This window comes from Podarcis vaucheri (genome assembly GCF_965113315.1).
Source record: "Podarcis vaucheri genome assembly, chromosome: Z".
Lineage (NCBI taxonomy): Eukaryota > Metazoa > Chordata > Lepidosauria > Squamata > Lacertidae > Podarcis > Podarcis vaucheri.
This window is the reverse complement of record NC_138758.1, coordinates 32427733-32443528: the sequence shown is the minus strand read 5'-3', so window position 1 is coordinate 32443528 and position 15796 is coordinate 32427733.

Genomic DNA, 15796 nt, shown 5'->3' with positions numbered 1-15796 from the left:
GTAGCCAGGAAGAAACTTTGAGCAAGCCTGCTTCTCTTCTTCTCTCCCTGATGCTTTTAAACATCTTTATGCGCCCCCTTGCCCAGATTATCTGGAGCTTTGGGCTGGGCTGTCACCAATATGCTGATGACACTCAGCTCTATCTGCTGATGGCCATACTGACTTGGCCCCGAACACACTGACCAGATGCTTGGAAGCTGTGGCTGGATGGTTTCGTAGGAGCCGATTCAAACTAAATCCTTTGAAGACAGAGGTCCTCTGGCTGGGTCGGGATGGCATGGGGATGAGGGACCAACTCCCTTCTCTTGTGGGGGCCCAATTAGTGCCAGTGCCTTCCATTAAGAGTTTGGGTATAATCCTTGACGCCTCCCTTTCCATGGAGGTGCAAGTTACAGCAACAGCCAAGGCGACATTTTTCCACCTTCGCCGCATCAAGCAGTTGGTCCCTTACCTTTCCCGCCCCGCCCTGGCCACAGTGATCCATGCGACGGTCATCTCCAGGCTTGACTACTGTAATTCGCTCTACGCGGGGCTGCCTTTGAAGCTGACCCAGAAACTCCAGAGGGTGCAGAATGCTGCAGCGAGGCTCCTCACGGGGTCTCTGCCATGGGAGCATATTCACCCAGTGCTTTTCAAACTGCACTGGCTCCCGGTAGAGTACAGGGTCAGATTTAAGGTGCTGCTTTTGACCTTTAAAGCCCTTCACGGCTTAGGACCCTCGTACCTACGGGACCGCCTCTCCCGGTATGCCCCACGGAGAGCCTCAAGGTCCATAAATAGCAACACCCTAGTGGTACAGGGCCCTAAGGAAGTTAGATTGGCTTCAACCAGAGCCAGGGCCTTTTCAACTCTGGCTCCGGCCTGGTGAAACGCTCTGCCTCATGAGACCAGGGCCCTGCAGGATCTGATTTCTTTCCGCAGGGCCTGTAAGACAGAGTTGTTCCACCTGGCCTTTGGCTTGGAGCCAATTTGATTCCCTCCCTCTCTTTTTTCCTTTCCTTCTCCTCCTGCGATGAGGCTACATTTTAATGTTTCAATATTTTAATGTATTTTAATTTTGTTTTTAAGTTGTAATCATTCAACTTGTTTTTATTATTGCTTGTAAGCCGCTCTGAGCCTGGCCTTGGCTGGGGAGGGTGGGGTATAAATAAAAATTATTCTTATTCTTATTCTTCTTATTATTATTCTCTCTTTTTTAATATATTTATTAACTTTTCAGAGGTTATACAAAAAAAAGCAAAAAACAAAAATACAAAAATAAAAACACATATAATTTCATTCACTTATTTTCTTTTAACTTATTTCTCGGACCTCCTCATACCTCCCATTTTTGTATTCCAATTCAAATTATTCATTCCGCAAATCCTCACTATTATTATTATTATTCTCTTCCTTTAAGGTAAAGGTAAAGGGACCCCTGACCATTAGGTCCAGTCATGACCGACTCTGGGGTTGCGGTGCTCATCTCGCTCTATAGGCCGAGGGAGCTAGTGTTTGTCTGCAGACAGCTTCCAGGTCATGTGGCCAGCATGACTAAGCCGCTTCTGGAGAACCAGAGCAGCGCACGGAAACGCTGTTTACCTTTCCCCTGGAGTGGTACCTATTTATCTACTTGCACTTTGACGTGCTTTCGAACTTTTGGCAGGAGCAGGGACCGAGCAACGGGAGCTCACCCCGTCGTGGGGATTCGAACCGCCAACCTTCTGATCGGCAAGTCCTAGGCTCTGTGGTTTAACCCACAGCGCCACCCGCATCCCTTCTCTTCCTTTCTCCAAGGATCCAGCCTTTATGACATTTGTAGGAGGGTATGGTCAATGCAGGACTAAGATATTTCCCAGGCTGGCTTTTTCTAACATAGAAGCTGACTTGCTGCAGTGTGTCTTTCTCCTGGGAACCTGGATCCTGGCACGATGCAGATCCCACAGGTGTTGGCTGCAAAGATTTAATTAATTCTGTGCGGGGACGGTGCAAGGGGAGCCTTAATTGTGGTTAAACAGACATTGCTTAGAAGTGTGCAGAGACATCCTGCTGGTTGTCAAGCAGGAGATTTCTATGCTCCGAATGCCAAAGGTCAGCTCCTCCCCTGACATATGCAACTCCTGATTTCGCAAAGCAGTGCATAGCTAAATTGTGGAACTCGTTCCTGCACGAGGCAGTGATGGCCACCATCTTGTATGGCTTTTAAAGAGGATTCTCAAAATTCATGGAGGAGAAGGCTTTTTGTAACTACTAGTCAGAATGGATAGGCTCTGTCTCTAGAGTTGGAGGCAGCAATGATTACGAATCCCAGCTGCTGGAAAACACAGGGAGAGTGACTGCTCTTGTAATGTATTGCATTAATATCCCACCCTTTTCTCCAAGGAGCTCAAGGTGGTGTGCATGGCTCTCCCCTTCCTCATTTAATCCCTACAAAAACCCTGCGAAGGAGTTTGGGTTAGAGGCAGTGAACAGCCCCCAGTGAACTTTATGGCTGAGTGTGTAGGATTTGAACCCTGATCTCTGCCAGGTCCTAGTCATTTAATCCCCTCAACAACCCTGCAAGGTTGGCTAACATGATTCACACAATGTCTGTTCCCCCCACCCCGGTTTTTATTGAATAGTTTTGTGCTTTTTTGTTGTGAATCACTTCAATATACATTTTCATGACATAGTTGTATATAATCTTTTTTAAAAATATGTAAGTATATGAATAAAGAATCCTTGTCATAGGCCCACAGATTCCGTAATAAGACCACACCTGTTTCAACTGACTTCTGAGTCCTTTCTTCATCTGCCAATGCATGAGTCACTTGGAGGGTTGCCATTGGCTTACGGACAAGAGAATGCATCGCTGCCATTTGTAGCAAACAGCTCCTCCACTCTTCAGATTCAGTTTCGCAAGGAACCGATGTCTGTTTTTTGTTCTTGGAAACCAAAACAAAGAACCCGGTGTTACAACCTGGTGGACAAGCAAATAAAGACTTTAAGGAGCAGTCTGGTGGCACACAAGAGTAGCATGTCATCAGAACATCACAACACAGAACCATAGAATTGTAGAGTTAAAAGGGACTCCCTGCAACACAGGAATCACAACTAAAGCACCCCTCACAGATGGCCATCTGACTGCTGTTTAACAACCTTCAAGGAAGGAGAGGCCACCACCTTCCAAGATGACTTGCACAGTAATGCCCCCGTGTGTGTGTGTGTGTGTGTGTAAAAACAGACTTCTGAGGGAGTCTGTTCTACCCTCGAAGAGCTTTTGCTGCCAGAAAGTTCTTCCTGTCATTTGAATCAACTAGTTTGGGTCTTACCCTCTGGAGCAGGAGGAAACATCAGAAGAATCTGCTGAATCAAGTCAAAGGCCCATCTAGTCTAGTATCTTGGTGGCATTGCTGCTTCTGAGTGTGGAGGCAGAGCTGAGGCATTGTGGCTAGTAGCTGTCAATAACTCTCACCAACTCTACCCTTCTATGAATTGGTGAACCTTGTGTAGGAAGAAAATTCATGCTGACTCTGATCTGTGGTTTTAGCATTTAGTATTTTATTTCCTGTTTTCTGGTGGACTGCTCTGGGATTTTCTTAAGCTAGCAGGAATGGAATGAGATAATGTATAAGCAAAGCTGGGTCTGAGTAGCTCCTTTTCTGGCTTGTTCCCTGCTGAAAATGGGGGGTGAGGTGTTGCCCATAGGGAGGCAGCAAAGGGATGTGGTTCAGCAGCCTGGGATGAGCGACTACTTAAGGCAACTTATGAATTCTTACAGGATAAATAAGACCGAAATGACTTTGACTCATAAACTCTGTCTCTGTCTCTCTCTGATTCCATTTCAGACAGGAGGCTGTTGCACCAGCGTGAGCTTGTTTGACGCTGATGAATTAGTAATAGAATGGTAAATTATTAAAAGAGGATTTTATTTATTGTTTTTAATGCTGCATGCAAGGAGATCTGGGCCTCTCCCCGAGTTGTCCCAATCTCTGTAATCAATCCTGCTCTGCGTAACTTGCTCCGGTGTTGCCCATTTAAGGATGCTTCGTATGTGAATGTGACTTCGGTGGTGTAAGATGGATAATAGATTCATAGAATTAAAGAGCTGGGTCATCTAGTCCAACCCTAGTTCAACCCTATGCAATGCAGGATTCCTATCTAAAGAATCCTTTTCAGGTTTTCTTCAGCTTGAAGCTGATCAAGCTTCTCCTCCAGGATACAACGCCCTACTAGGCTCATTGAGTCAACAGTGTGATGCAGCAACAAAAAAGCACCATGTAGCTCGAAGCTGCATCAACAGAAGACAGGTGTCCAGATCAAGGGATGGAATAGCACCATGCTATTCTGCCTTGCTCAGGCACCACCTGGAATCATAGAGTTGTGGAATTGGAAGGGACCCTGATTGTCATTGAGTCCAACCCTCCTGCAATGCAGAATTCTCAACTAATGCATCTATGTCAGATGGCCATTCAACTTCCGCATAAGAAACTCTAGGAAGGGAGAATCCACCACATTCCAAGGGGAACCATTCCTGACCCCTCATCAATTTGGTCCCCTTTCTCTGCACATATTCCAGCTTGCCTTTCTCAAATAGTGGTGCCCAGAACTGGACATTAGATTTCTGTTGATGCAGCCTAGAATAACATTTACTTTTGTTATTGTTGCTGCAACACACTGTTGGCTCATGTTATGTTTTCTGTCTACTAAGACCCCCTAAATCCTTATCTAAAAAGCATCAGAAATAAAGAAAACAATATTCAACAAGAAACTCAACTAAAAATTAAGATTAGTACTTTGGAACAACTGCACACAAAAATAAAAATGTCCAAGTATATGAAGCAAAATTGAAGGGTACAAAACAACTGCTTGAATTAATGTAAGTTCAGAAGGAACTTAAGATATATTATGGAGAACTACGTGTATCAGATAACCCTGCAATACAACATATTAAAGAGTTCTTAAAAAAATTAGAAGTCCTCAAACTGACAAAATTAGTCTACAAAAACTCAGATGCAAATTAAACTGGAAGAAAGTTAGAAAAGCGATTAAAACATTTTTTAAGATGGTAAATCATTGGGCATTGTTGGATTAGCAAGTGAATAATAAAATCATAAAATTGTAGAGTTGTAAGGTACCCCAAAGGCCATCTAGTCCAACCACTTGCAATGCAGGAATCTCAACTATAAATTTATAATTTATAGTTTATAGAACTTTATAATTCTATAAAGTTACAGTCTTAAGGTCATAGAAAAACCTTTATTGCAAGCTATACTGTAATGGAAGCTACTTGCATTAACAGATTGCCTAAATCATGGAACAAAGCTAAAATAGTCCTGGTTCCCAAGCCAAATAAAGATTTGACATCTCCGAATGCATATAGGCCAATTTCTCCTTTAAATGTTGATGTTGAGATATGGTCTTCAATATTAGCTACGAGACTGAGTGATATTATTGTAAAAATAAATACATTTGGATCAAACTGGTTTCTGGAAATATAGGAAACTTGCAGCAAACACCAGGAGATTGATAAACACAATTGTTTTTTGACTCCGTGTCTCAAGAGACAATGGAGCGCACCTTCAAGGGATGAAGTCAAACTGCTGCGTTAGAAGCACTGAAGTGAGCTCCCTGGGATGCTAGCCTGCTGTGCAGTATGTATGGAGGTCCTTGACTATGTTAAAAGAAAGGTTTAAAGAAGATCCAGTATTGGAAGTGGAAGAATTAATAATAAGGAGAAAGCTTAAACATCTGCTATGGTTTATAGTAAACTATTGGGAATCTAAATTTGATTCCCCCTGCCCCCTGTCTGTATTAACCACTATAAGATATCTATGGGCCTATCACCTTTAACTTTCCCATTTTGTAATGAATTTCTAAATCAGGAATCTAGGGTAGTTAAAGTTTTCAAACAATGGCAAAATGCTGGTTTAGAAAGCATAAAAATGATGTTGCAGGATCAAGTTATTCTGACAACTGAGGAAGCCACAAGTGCCATGGAAGGAAGGAGACTTCAACTCTTCCAATATTTTCAAATTAGAGGTGTAACCTTCTCTCTGATATGAAAATATGAGCAAGTCAGGAAAAAGAATAAATGAAAAATTCTGTTTATCTCTCATTTGGATAAAGACATAACAGCAAGATTCCGTGACCTTTGGTTAAACTTGGATCAGAACCAGGATACATATATGAGAAAATGGGTGTGAGATTTGGATCAGAGAATAACCAGGAAATAATGGGACTGGATTTGGGACAACTTTCATTCTAATATAATTTCAGCGGACCTGAAGGAGAACTATTTTAAAAACCCTCTATCGAATTGTATTTAACACATTATAAATTGAATTTAATATATATGTTAGGATCGGATAAATGCTGTAGATGTGGGTTAAATAAATCTGATTACAGATATATATATATGGAATTGTTCTCAGGTAGAAATATTCTGGAAATCCTTTCAGATACCTATGATGTTTTGGGATATTATATTCCCTTGGAACCTAAAACATTTCTGCTTGGTTATCTAAAATAGGTTATTCTGGGAAATGATCAAGAAATAGTGTTTAACCTTATAACAGCTGCTAAGATTGCTTTAAAAAAAAAAACTCTCCTACAATATCCGAATAGATTGAGAAAATCTGGACCCTAGTAACTATGATTAAGCTGACTTATGATAAAAGAATACATATAGACCAGCTTGTGGGAAAATGGGTAATTTTATTGTAATTTTTGGAACAAGAAGTTCAACAATAATGTCCAACCTGTCAACTTGCTGCAACAGGGGGGAAAAGAGAGATTTTAGTGATGATTATTTTTGACTTTTGTTCAGAGGCATTATGTACTGTATTTATGGAAATCTTATTTTTAAATAAATATAAAGAATTGTGTGTTAAGTTTTCTTTTTAAATCAGTATGCTGCATATAGGAAAATGGCAATAGTGTTATTTGTCTGTGGGGTAGGAAGTCGACTGTTTATGAAATCCTTCTAACCTTTGGACCTAACAAATGTTAAAATATATGCAAAGCTAGCTTCCTTGTGGGGTGATAGTCTGGGAGATGAGCCATTAAGGTGGATTAAGGGGCTCAGTGCAAGACGGGCGAATGGATAGAGCCTCCTTCCTCAACAGACAAAGCCAGAGTTTGGCGTAGAGTTTGGGGGCAGTGATGTGATCTAGGAGTAAAGCAACAAGTCAGAGAACAATGTCTGGTGTCTGTTTGAATCCAAGGCTGGGGCTATGGGAGAAACAAGACCCTTTTGGGGTGTTGATACTGTGAACCCCTCCATCCTGGGCTCAGGATGTAAATAAGCCGTTTATCATAAAGACACCACAGTCTCCACTGTGCCTCATTCCAAAAGGAAACACGAACCCTGGAACCCCTGATCAGGGATTGGGGTGCTATGCAATAATATTTAGCTGATCTTGGAGTACTTTGATATATTCAGATTTATGACAAATCAGTTAAACAGTCGTCCTAGATTCCTTGAAGAGTCACATCTGTAAAACACACATCTCTAATTATTTTATATATAAATCGAAAGCAATGAAATTGAGACTAAACATTAGGAAGACCTTTCCGGGGTGAGGAGCTGTGTGGCAGTGGAAGAGGCTCCCTTGGAAGGCCGCTTTTTAAGTGCAGAGGTTGGATAGCCACCTGCCAACTTTGCGATTCTATGGTTCTTTGATTCTTTCGAGGTTTCTAAGCAGAGGCTGGATGACTATCTTTTGAAGATTCTTTACCTGTGATTCCTGCAATGCAAGGTTTCTTGTTTTTAAAAAAATCTGTTTGTGGAGCTCCCAGCTACTCTATCCAGGTGCTGATGTTGGAACATCGGGCTGCTTGGTCTTAGATGAGGCCCAGGTTGAAAAGTAGGGGGCCAAGCTCATGTACAGTGAGCTGGGGTGGGGGGAGGCAGGAAATCCTGTTGACACCCCTGTCAGCTCCATTCTTGCATTTGGCTCTCCAGTGGCTCTGCATCACTACTTCTGCTTCCTATTAACTGTAATACATCCCAGAATATCCTCTTCTTTCCACTGTAAGGAGGAGCTAATAAAAGCATCTGGGTAGTGGTGTGGGGCTGTTTGGGTGGGTGTTGGATGATCACTGTGCAGTTTTGCACATGGTGGGATTACTTCTAATTTTACCCAGTGTTAACTGAGACAATTGCTTGGTCTTTGGATACAAGCCACCCAATCTAACAATTATTCACATGGTTATCCTGAAGAGGATTTTCCTCTTCCTTCTGGGAACAGTGAATCACCAAGTCTCCAGTGTCTGTTTCTGGGAGTCAGTCAGTGCCACATTTTCATAGAATTATAGAATTGGAAGGGAAACCCCAAGGGTCATCTAGTCCAACCCCCTGCACAGCCAAAGAATCCCTGGCAGGTGGCCACCCAATGTCTGTTTATAAACCTCTAATAAAGGAAAGTCCACCATCTTCTGAGGTCATCTGTTTAACTGTCATTCAAGATAGTGGCCATGACTCCTCCTGTGGGATGGAATTCCATAGTTTAACTGTGTGCTCCTTGAAGAAGGACTTCCTTTTGTCTGTCCTGAGTCTTCCAACATTCAGCTCCACTTTTTGCATGTCATGCATCATTCTATACATTTCTATCATGTTGTCTCTTACTTGCCTTTCCTCCAAACTAAAATGTCCCCAACGCTGCAACCATTTCCCCATACCCTCCAACATTTCTCCAATGAAAAGAGGGACGTTCTGAGGAAAAGCAAGACATTCTGGGATCAAATCAGAAACCGGGATGACTTCTCTAAATCAGGGATGTCCCTGGGAAAAGGGGGCACTTGGAGAATCTGTTTTTCATAGATGAGTCGCTGCACCCCTCTGATCATTTTGGCCTGAAGATCTTCCATGGTTTCTGAGTGTGAGTTTGGTTGCCTCTCCTGGCCTAAATACCTCAGGAGAGCCTGAAAGCATTTTTAGCCACTCCTCCTTTTGTGATGATGGAGAGAAGGGAGAGCTTGTCTCCTTTCCTTTGATCCTCCTCGAAAGGAGGTCCCATTTGTCTTTTCTGCCACTTGGCAGCATCACACACACCACAAGAACACAGCCATTAAGGAGGGTGGGAGGCAGGAAGTGGTGGGGAGGATGGAATCAGGCGAGGATGGCCTCCAAACATAAACAACCGGTTGTTTAGAGGTGATGTAAGGCGGCCCTGACTCATTCTTGCCTCCCACCTGGCAGGCAGGAGTCCTTGGCGCAAGACGAGTGCTGATGCTTCTCTGCCTCTGCAAATGTCTCTACACATCTGTAGGTGCCCCTCTCTGCATCTTTAGCAAAACAACAACAACACCAGTTCTAGGCTGCATCAACTAAAGTTTAGTGTCAAGGGAAATGAGAGTACTGCTCTATTCTGCCTTGGTCAGACCACACCTGGAGTCTTGTGTCCAGTTCTGGGCACCGAAATTTAACAAGGATATTGACAAGCTGGAATGTGTGCAGAGGAGGGTGACCAAGATGATCAAGGGTCTGGAAACCAAGCAGTTTGGGGAATTGGGTATGTTAAGTCTGGAACAGAAGAGACTGAGAGAAGATTAGATAGTCATATTAAAATATCTAAAGGGCTATCACATGGAAGGTGAACCAAGCTTGTTTTCTCTTGTTTTCTCAGGAAGAACTTTGCAACATAGCTGCCAACGTTTTCCCCTTTTAAAGGGAAATTCCCTTATTCCAAATAGGATTCCTCGCAAGAAAAGGGAAAAGTTGACAACTATGCTTTGCGACAGTTGGAGCTGTTTGACAGCAGAACAAACTCAATCAGAAGGTGGTAGACTCTCCTTCGTATTGGATTCCTGCATTGTAGGGGGTTGAACTAGATGATTCTCAGGGTCCCTTGCAACTCTTCAGTTCAATGCTCACTTTGAAAGCACTGAGTCACAGTAGGCTCAAGACCCCAAAGCGTGCTGCTCCCTCTCCAAATTTTCCCTTTCCTCTCTTTGCATCCGTGCAGACAGAACACAAAGGCGTCAGCTCCCAGCAGCTGGGCCCCAGATGCTTGTTCTGGGATTCACATTCATGTAATATAATAAAGCAACTGCAGGGTGGAGTTGCTTTGTTTCATTCTTGCTGTTTCCAAAGGGCAAGAGAGAGGAGAATTATTGCTACACACATTGTGAAATGATATTCCACTGATCTGAGCTTCCCAACACACACACACACACACACACACACACACACACACACACACACGGGGGGTGTGTGGATTTGGGCTGGAGGGGAGAGCTATTGCCTCTCAACAATATTATTGTGGAGATGAAACGACTCCCCTATGAAGAAAGATTGCAGCATTTAGGACTTTTCATTTTGGAGAAAATCTGAGAAAGAGGTGATATGATGGAAGTTGTAAAATGATGCCTGGCATGGAGAAAGTGGGTAGAGAAAGGTTTTTTGCTTCCTCTCATAACACTAGAACTCATGGAGATCCTATGAAGATGAAGTTTTTGGAAGATTCAGGACAGATAAAAGAAAGTCGTCCACACAGCACACAATTACACACTATAGAAGGCAGTGATGGCCACCAACCTGGATGTCTCTAAAAGAGGGAAAATTCATGGAGGAAGAGAGGGCTAATCAGTGACTAAAGGTAAAGGGACCCCTGACCATTAGGTCCAGTCGTGATCGACTCTGGGGTTGCGGCACTCATCTTGCTTTATTGGCCGAGGGAGCCGGCATACAGCTTCCAGGTTATGTGGCCAGCATGACTAAGCCGCTTCTGGCGAACCAGAGCAGCGCACGGAAATGCCATTTACCTTCCCGCCGGAGCGGTACCTATATATCTACTTGCACTTTGACATGCTTTCGAACTGCTGGGTTGGCAGGAGCAGGGACCGAGCAACGGGAATTCACCCCGTCGCAGGGATTCGAACCGCCGACCTTCTGATCGGCAAATCCTAGGCTCAGTGGCTTAACCCACAGCGCCACCCACGTCCAATCAGTGACTACTAGGCCATAATAGCTCTGCTCTGCCACCACAGATAGAGGCAGCTATGCTTCTGAATACCAGTTGCTTGAAACCACAGGAGGGAAGAAGGCTCTTGTGAATGAATTCTGCTTGCAGGCTTCCCTTTGGGACATCTGGTGGCCACTGTGAGGACTAGATGGGCCATTGGCCGGATCCATTGACTCTCTTCTGATGCTCTGAAAGAACCTCCAGGCCCAGAGGCAGTCTATCTAGATTCCTATGTTGTTAGGGGCATTTGGCCACTGTGGGAACAGGATGCAGGCTAGATGGGCCACTGGCTTGATCCAGTAGGGCTCCTCTTATGTTCTCCTTACGTGCTGGAGGAGAGAGTTGTGGAGCCTGCAGGGGAACCCACTCTTTTCCTGTGGGCAGTGGAGAGACAGGGAGATGGAAAAAGATTCCCTTCCAGGAGGCTATCTGGACTTAATAGCTCTCATCACATCAAACCTGCTTCCAATCGCTGGCCGCCTCCTTCACCATGCTGCCTGGGACATGCCTTGTAAATGAGAAAGGCCTTGTCCATTACTACAGCGGCTGTTTCATTTCTCAGGGTGCAGAGACATCGGGGGGGAGGACATACCTCATTTGAAAAAGCTGTAGAGAAATGTTGTTTGCCTCTGCAAGCACAGATGTGCGACAAAACCATAGAATGGTAGGGTTAGAAGGGATTCCAGAGGGTCATTTAGTTCACCCCTGCAACTGCAGCCTAAGATTGGCCAACTGACCTGTTTAACAACCTCCTAGGAAGGAGAGTCCACCACCTTTTGAGGTCATCAAATCATAGAACTGTTGAGTTGAAAGGGATCCCAAAGGATCATCCAGTCCAACCCCCCTGCAGCACAGAAATCACAGCTGAAGAATCCCTGGCAGGTTGCCATCCTCTCTGTCCATCACCTTCATGTGGGATAACCAGCCTCATTTAACCAAAATGGGGTGTTAGGGGAGGGTTCGTAAGTCTGGTGGGGGATACGTTGTGCTCCTTCTGGGGTGGTTTGTCCTCCTTTGGTCCCCATCCTGCACTCAGCTCTCACAAGTGGCTTCTGGAAGCTGTCAGCATGCAGACTGTATTTTATGCTGCTTCTACAATTAAGTGTTTTAAATTTGTTGTTAGCCACCCTGAGCCCAGTTTTCTGAATCGGGAAGGGCGGGGTATAAATAAAAATTTATTACTATTTATTATAACAGTGGCCACACCTTTGACTGGTCAGCTAAACTAGATGAGGGTAGCTGAAGCCTGCCCCCCCCGATGTTTTTGGACTACAACTCCCATCTGCACTGCTTGGGGATGATGGGAGTTGTCAAACAAAGCAGCTGAAGGGCACAATTTTGGGTAAGCCAGAGCCAAAAATGTTGGGGAAGCTGGTTGAAATTAGTGGGGTCTGGGGCCCAGCTCTCTTTCACATGTTCCATGCATTGCTTAACAAAATATATATTTCACATTCAATGCACACACAATTCTGAATAGTTGCATGCAAACTTGTTCCCTTTATGACTCCTTACAGTATCCACTTCTTTGCTTTGGCAGTTGGACAGCGCAGCCTCATCTTATGGTGCACATTTGTAGGTTTTCATTAGTGAACACTGTGTGAATACAATGAAGTAGTTGTGTGATACACATTGTTGCACATACAAGTTTAACATTTAGAGTGTGTTGTTCATTCGGCAATGATCATGTGTGTACTTATATTATTGATTTTAGTCATTAGAAACTGTCAGCATTTGACAGTAGGCACACCCCAGAAACAGTTTTGACTGGTCCGCTCAACAGGCGAGGGTAGCCAGTGGGTCTCTCTTTTTTAACAACAACAACAACAACAACTTTTATTGATTTTCTTTTCTCATAACAATTGTTCAATATCATCATTTAACATCCATTTTCTAATTTCCTTCCTCCCTGTTGACTTCTCCCAACTTCCATTTCTGGTTTGTTACATCAAATGTTACATTCTGTTATGCTTGTTATGCATAATGTTCTGTTATCACTAATTATATTTCTTTGTCTCGGGTAGCCAGTAGGTCTCAAACCCTTGGTGGGTTAGGGACTTCCCCTGCATGCAAAGACAGGCTTTGGCAGATGGAGTGGATGAGACTGATAGTGGGCCCAACAGTCAAGAAGGCAGTTTCTGCATGTGCTGTAGAGGGAAGTGAGGGGCTGATGGGTCTTGTCAACCTGGGAAGGGAGCCCATCTAGGAGAAGGTGATCCTAAACACTAATCCTAAACCAGGGGTCAGCAACCTGTGGCTCATGGGCCACAAGCAGCCCATGGGGGTCATTTAAATGGCCCCCGAGCTGCCCCCAAACCAAGCCGCCCACTCGGCGAGTTCCCACGCGCTGCGCTAAACTGGTGGGGGTGGGGACTCGCTTCTGTGGTGCCAAAAATTGCATCTACACAGACGTGATCCGGCCCACAGACCGATCTCCGCGGGAGTGAACCGGCCCAGGCAGGGTAAACCTTGCCGACCCCTGTCCTAAGCCTCTGCTGCCTTCTTTGGGAGAAGAAAAGGCTGCACAGATCTGAAGTGCAGTCCCTAAGACAGTGGGATGGCACCTTGTACACCTCATTCCAGCAACTCCTGCAGCCAAGCTGGTGCCAAACGTGCAGCACAGTGGCCAAATACTGCTAAGAACCTAGAGAGATAGATAGACAGCTTCTGGACTGGGTGGTCCCATAAGAACACAAGAAGATCCTCCTGGATTAGGCAGCCATCTAGTCCAGGACCCTGTTCTCACAGTAGTCAAACAGATGCCCATTGGGAAACCCTCAAGCAGGATTTGAGCATAGGAGTCCTCCCTCCTCCTGTGGTTTCCAGCAACTGGCATTCAGTAGCATTGCTGCCTCTGACTGTGGAGGCAAAGCACAGCCAAGGTGACGAGTAGTCCTCCTAAGCCCTCTCTGCCATTTGTCTAATTCTCTTTTAAACCCATCTAGGTTGGTGGCTATCATTGACTCCTAGGGAAGGGAATTCCACAGTTTAACTATGTGCTGAGTAAAGAAGGACTTTCTTTTATCTGTCCTGAATCTTCCAACATTCAGCTTCATTGGATGCCCCAAAGTTCTAGCGTTATGGGAGAGGGAGGAAAACCATTTCCGCCCACTTTCTCCAGGCCACGCATGATTTTGTAAATGTCTCTCCTGCTGCGTCTTAGCCACCTTTTCTCTAAAAAACGCTTGTAGGGGAGTTCCTCCATTCATCGAATAATTTGAGTTGCCTTTTTCTGAACCACTTAGAACTCTTTTTTTATTTTAGGTGGGGTGTCTAGAAGTGTACATAATAGATTCCAAATGTGTTCATACCATAGATTTGTACAATGCCATTACGATATTGGTAGTTTTATTTTCAATTCCCTTTTCTGGTGATCCTTAGCCGGTAATTTGCCTTTTTCACAGCTGCCACACACTGGGCTGACATCATCATCAAGCTGTCCACTACAACCCCAAGGTATCATTCCTGGTCCGTCACCTCCAGTTCAGATCCCAGGAGCATATATGTGAAAGTAAGGGGGGTGTTTGCTCCAACTTGCATGACTTTACATTTGATATGTTGTTAACCCCCTAACCATGCTTGGATCCTGCTTCAGAAACACGAAGCTCATAAGCCTGTTTTTCCTGCCTTGCAGAGGACTGGACTAGATGACTCTTAGGGGTCCCTTCCAACTCTACAGTTCTATTGATTCTATAACAGTTTCCAGGTGGGGAGACGAAAGCAGAGCTGACTGTTCCTGATGTACCGGTACATTCTCCCAGGTTATGCCAAGTAACCTTGGAGGCTGATGATTCAGAACTCTTTCTGAAGTCTGCCCTGTTGCATCGATCTCATCCTGTCATAGACGCAGCTGGATTCTCCTCCTGCGGGTTTTCCTACTCAGATACATGGGTTGAATTTCATATTTTTTTCTGGCTGAAAAGTGAAAAGAATGCAGTCCGTGTAGGGTTGGGGGTTGCCCAGATGTTATGGCATTATCAGATGGATGTTGCGGTGTGGGACAGGATCCAGCAGGAGTGGAATGTCTCTCAAACTCAGTCATTTTCTGGAAACCACAGGAGGGAAGAGCGTTGCTCTTGCGTTTGGGATCAAGCTTGTGAGCTTCGCATAATGGACATCTGGTTGGTGACTTTGAGAAGAGGGGGCTGGACTAGATGGGCTGCAGGCCTTTTCCAGCAGCCAGGCTCTTCTTATGTTCTTTTAGAACCTCCAGGTGCAGAAGCAGTCTATCTACAGTCTTCTAGGGGTATTTGGCCACTGTGAGAACAAGGGGCTGGACTAGATGGATCCACTTGCATTATCCAGCAGGGCTCTTCTTATGGGGAAGAGGGGAGGAGAAGCCTGCAAATCTGCTTCTGCAGAGTGTGTGCAAATCATTTTAGTCTTCACAGTAGGAATGAGTCAGTTTCAGGGTTTCAGTGTGCACCAAGAGTTAATGGGGCAGGATGAGGCAGCAGGACATTTATCTTTTTTCTGCTGGGGGTTATTTAGACAGTGCAGATCTTTCCAAACCTCTCCTAGGAACAGATTCCAGCAGCCAACCCTCTACAGCTGTTTAGACCATCAACTCCAGGCTTCCTTTTCTTTTTAAAAAAATGTCTTTTATAATAAAAACCATATATAATCGATGAGTCCTGACCACCATCACTCCATCTCCCATCTCAAGGCCTTCCAACAGACAGCAGGGGGCTGAAATGGAGAACTCTTTTGACTGCAAAAGCAGACCCTCGACTCACTGCTATGGATTCAGGCAACCAAGCAATCATTATCAGGACCATTTCCATAACTGAAATTGAAGTGCAGAGATATATTCCACCTTTTTCTCTGACATGGGCTCCAGGCGGTTTACAGATAAAATAGAAACAGCTAAAAGC